This window comes from Lactuca virosa, chromosome 2 (assembly GCF_052849685.1).
Source record: "Lactuca virosa cultivar CGN04683 chromosome 2, Lactuca_virosa_CGN04683_v6, whole genome shotgun sequence".
In the NCBI taxonomy this organism is placed as follows: Eukaryota; Viridiplantae; Streptophyta; class Magnoliopsida; order Asterales; family Asteraceae; genus Lactuca; species Lactuca virosa.
The window spans coordinates 311,273,800-311,279,075 of NC_136427.1; the positions used below are offsets into that span (position 1 = coordinate 311,273,800).

The following is a 5,276-nucleotide window of genomic DNA, read 5'->3' on the forward strand; positions in this document are numbered from 1 at the left end:
GTTGACTTTAGTTGACTTTGACTTGGCTAAAAATTGACGGTTGTCACAAGCTGCAACCTAGCCATAATTTCTCGACCCAATTATGGTTTACATGTTGTTGTGACCAACAATGTCGTATATATTGTCATGATGCAAAAAAGTTATATATTACTTTATTAGCATCATGTTCTGAACAAGATTTTTGTGTGTTCCAAATATGTTCGTCATGTTCTGAGCCCGTTCTTTGTATTCCAGATAAGTTCTTTGCATTCCAGACCAAAACTTTTTGTTTTGGACACGAACTTCGTGTTATGGATAAAGTTTTCTTGTTGTGTACATGATCCAATTGTTCCAAATACATATATTAGACACACAAAGGCCTAAATAACAAAAAAAAAAACTCTTCAAACAAAATATTTAATCTAAAAACGTATTATGTTCCGGACATGTTTTACATGTTCCGAATCAAATAATCGTATTTCGGACTACACTTAAATCTATAATATGCTTAAAATAACACAATGCAGAAGTAATTACCCAAAAAAATGTTGAGCTTGTTACCATTAGAAGACATTTTTCTTCAAAAATATTTAAACTCTGAAATGTCTGAAATGAAGATAATCTTAAGTCCGAAATAAAATGTTATATATAAGAGACCACTATAACAGGTCAGGTTCACCATATGGGTGACCCGGCCAAATTTAGGTTCGAAATGCGTAATTCCTGATTAGTAGGTTCGTCTGCAAAAAAACAAAAAAACAAAAACATTTTGATTATTTTGTTAAAAATAGCTTAAACACGTATAGTTAGTTCAATATCCAAAAAAAAAAAAAAGATTTGCCACGGTAAAATGGAGTTATATAAATTCTAGAGGGACAAAGTTGTTTTATATATATATTGTAGAGGGGGTTATATAGAAAGTCTAATAATTGTTCAAAATAAAAACACAAAATACAAAAGTAAGGAAGGGAGAGTTTTTGTTTCGTTTGTGTCTTGGGAGGCGGAGTTCGTCATGGCACACGTCTACTGCGAGTGTCGACAAGCCGGTTGTCGTCTTATTGATTAACTTTAGGTAAATCGACCTTTTACCCCTGTTTACCAGTAAAATTATTAATTTAAAATAGCATTTTCACCTTTTTTTCAAACACAATAAGACTAATAATTTATTAGGATGTGATAATTCAGTCTTTCTTTTATAAGACATATTTTCTTCTTCTCTTCCCTTGTCATATCGAATCTGTCCAACCACCATTAACAGTTAAAATATATGATGTTCTAATTTCACTTTAACAATGATCTTACGTTAAAAATAAAAATATGGTTGTGTTGGTGTTTGTCTTTGATTAATGTTACTCTTTCGTTGTGGGATATGTTGTGTGTATCATGGGTATATATATGATAACAAATCCGAACCATAAGAAATAGTTTGTTAAAAAGTACTCATAAATGATATAGAACATTTTTGTTTTGGTTTATGGTGAGACAATGCTAATTCAACAATATATGAGGCCTAAAATGTTACAAAGGTGATAAAAAAACATTAATGTTCACTCTTTGAAAAAAAAAATCGTATGTGTACCTAAATTAATGATGTGATAAAGGTAATAAATTAAAATATATAAATCACAAAACTTTACAAAATAAAGTTGTTAAGGCTTTGGGGAAAAAAAGATAGAGGGGAGAGTGAACTTAAAATATAAATTAGGTTTTTTGTGTATAATTTGCCGAAAAACGATACCCACTACTTTTTTGATGAAAAGAAAAGTGATGGGGACTTCAGTTGTTCCAAATTCTAAACATAGAAAAAGAAATGACTGTAAAATTCAGAGAGTGTACAAGTTTTGTTTGTAATTGTATACTTTGAGACGTACCGAGTTTTCTTTCTTATTATGTTACTTGTAGATTCTAATTATTGGTGTTCGTTTTTTTCTTTAATTAAATATGTGGGGTTCGAGCTTAAGAAATATTTTTGAATAGATCATAGTTTTTTATTTTAATAAATTAACACGATCCTCAACCAAATGTGATGTGATAAGTTATACATGAAAATACAACATATGGTACATATGGGATGCGGTGTTTAATTTAAACTAGAAAGGTGACCCCCGCGTTGCGGGGGTCGGAAGGTGTCGCTTTTGTGTGGAAGTATAGTACATTGTTCTAATTGGTAGATACAGTAAAGTATGTTGCTATTGTGTACGTTTCGCCCATTTACAAACACACAAATATGTTGCACTATGCTATAATATAATGACCCCTTTGTGTTGCAAAGTAAATAGCAAGTGCGGCAGCAACAATTATTTATAAAGTTTTTGTAAGAACACCTCTCTACCAAAGTACAACTCCAAATGGCGATTTTGACTTTTTGAGTATAATGTCGTTACGTTTTGTCTATGAAACTAATTTTGTACTCAAAGTTGTTGTCTGGTTATGTGAGGCATATAATCAGACCAGGGCTACCATTCCCAACTCAAGAGCTTACACCCTTCAATATCAACCCTTTTGCCTGATTAGAAAGACACTTCAATAAATTTAGCAACTGAATATGTCAAATCTTCAGCTGGTCTTATAAGTAATTGCACCTCCTGACTTAGTGAACCTACATTTTCTAAATTAAATCAAGCAATAAATTTGCAATAGTTAATTCATAACCGAAAAAAAAAAAAAAACAAAACAAATGTTCCTAACCTTATTTGAATTGGGAATAAAAATTAATGCATCATTAACCGTTATTGACTTTAACCAACCTAGAGTAAATAATGACAACTGCAATGCAAATCAAGAGTGTAATCAAATAACTATTTTAAATTTACAAACACCTTTAGCATCAAAATACCCATCAACTAACACACACACACACACACAAAAATACAATAATTTCAAGATGAATCAACAGCCATTTCATTGTCACCTTTTTCCAATTCCATTCCCATAACACCATCCTTCTCATTCTTCTCCACTTTCTCAATCTTTAATCTCTACCACATCAGTTCATTCAATATTAGTGTTTGACTTAAGGTTATTTTACATAATATAATACCTCAAGTTGGAACGTAAGCATGTCAGCAGGAGCCATTGCTCCTTGCTTCTGGTTGAGCAATTCTTTTCCTAAATGTATGGGTCATCTTTTTTGCCTGCAACACAAGGGTATTTTAGGCAAAACGACAAATAATCATATACAATTTTCTAAAAAATGTACGAAGAGAGAGCATAATAGAATAGCTTCTCAAAAAGTAACTTTGGGTTACAAATCACCATATTGGGACACAAAAACACAAATTGCATTAAATATAGAGGAAGGCAGAAAATGATGTAATTCCCTTTCTAATCTTTTTGCTAATCCTGGTGTAATCGTGCAACTCCTCCAGCTAAGACAATAATGTTCAACCAATTATGACCGCTTTATGTTCACTTCACAGTGGACCTAAGACAATACCGTCTGATGGACTTTTCTTTAATTATAAATTATACATCAGGACATCGGGTGGTTGGGTACTTGGGTGAACGACTTATTATTTTTTGTTTTATTTAAAAAAAATTCTATAATAAAATACGACAATCGGTTGACCCAAAATAAAATCCCAAGGGTAACATCAACTGAAATTGCAATAAATACGATTACACCAACAACCAAGAAGCAGGGGTATATTTGTCTGAAACACCCATACATGAACATAAGCATCTAATACACCTTCAGTTTGACCCTCTTAGACCCTCTGATTGTGTATATGCAGGCTATTGATCCATCAAACTATTTTTCTACTACAACATAGCATTTAGAAAGTAAAATAGAGGGAAATTTTTGAAAAACCTACCAGATGTGGTATTGATGCGGGGAAAATGCGGATATTGTGTCCTTTTTTAGCTCGACCTGAAAAGGAAGGAAACAAAATACTCATATAAACAACTAAAATTTAAACATGGCTATTTCCTTGTCGATTAATCTGGACAAATTCATTTTATGGTTTCAGCCAAACAAATATGATTTAATAGGTTAATACAGTAATCCTTTACCTATTTTCTTTTTTTCCCCTCTCAGTTAATGAATATTAGAAATTAAAAATTTTCTTATTCAAACAGTTTATTCTACAGAAGAAACAAACCTTATGTATACATAAATCATTACCCATACATGACTTAATAGTTCCTGTTTTCTTAAAGTTTAGTTACTGGAAAAAAAATATAATTTTTTTTAGTAAAATACATTATAGATATGCGGAAGTTGATTACCCAAATAGGAAAATGCACGTACCGAATGACACAGTTTTCAGCATTGTCGTTTGAAATTGGAAGATTTTGTCCTCTATCAATAGCTTGAAAAGTAAAATAAAGAGTGTTAAATTTGATATCAAAAAATAATAAACTAACCTAATTTAGACTATAAGACGAAAACACCCTCATCATATATAATCTAATACCTTAGTCATTTTGACTTTAGTAGCTTTTGGCACAAATATTTTCCAAATTGAACCGAAACTTGGTTTTCCGAAAATGCCCTTTTGCTTTTGTCCATGTCTAGTTTTTGAAAACGAATATTAGTTTCTGTTAACCTGTCACCAGACCTGTGAAAAGGAAATTTCTTTAGTTCTTTCAATGATGGTTTGGACTACCATTTCTGATATAACATAGTATAGATTAAAAAAAGCTCACTTGTTAATTAATTTCATAATCTGTTTAAAAAAATGATGCTAATGAAGCCCATAAAAATTCAAAAAGCATTTACCTTAGGATGGCAAACATTATTATGTTTTGATGCTAGAGATAGTGCTGTACGCCTATAACATCACCTGCAAGTGAAGTTAGAAGCATAATATTTATATTAAGAATCATCCTGAAACCCATTTATTTAGAAGTAACAAATTTACCAAGAATCATCCTCAAACCCATTTATGCTAGAGATAGTGCTGTACGCCTATCACAAATATTAAGTTGTTTCATTTTAAAAAACAGTCCTGTTTTGAGTCATACACAATGAATTTCCGGCTTTCAAAAAAATATACAAGTCTAAACGCCATGACAACTTTTTCAAGATATTTAAATAGTATTTTCAAAAAATTTAAACGACATTTTTAATATTTGTAAATAGGTTATTAGTTTTTACATTCTGTTGTGAACATTAACAATTTCTTGTGTGTTGTGTTTTGTGAACTGGAATCTCAAGAATTTAACAGGTTTGTATTTGATTGTGATAACTAAAGATCAATCAAAAATCAAAGTAATTTTATGTTTAGTTAACCAAAATTACGAAAATTGTTGTGTTTTAGTTCAATGTGCCAAAATAATAAACTTAGTTGTTT

General features: G+C 30.9%; 1 long non-coding RNA gene across 1 annotated transcript; it reads right to left on the bottom strand.

The window, feature by feature from the left end:
* Positions 1-3,796: 3,796 nt before the first annotated feature.
* LOC145157196 (uncharacterized) lies at positions 3,797-4,504 on the bottom strand. The gene is made up of 3 exons (XR_013737158.1): positions 4,398-4,504; positions 4,232-4,292; positions 3,797-3,850 (listed from the first exon to the last, which is right to left on the bottom strand). It is a non-coding gene; the product is annotated as an uncharacterized LOC145157196 (long non-coding RNA).
* Positions 4,505-5,276: the final 772 nt, after the last annotated feature.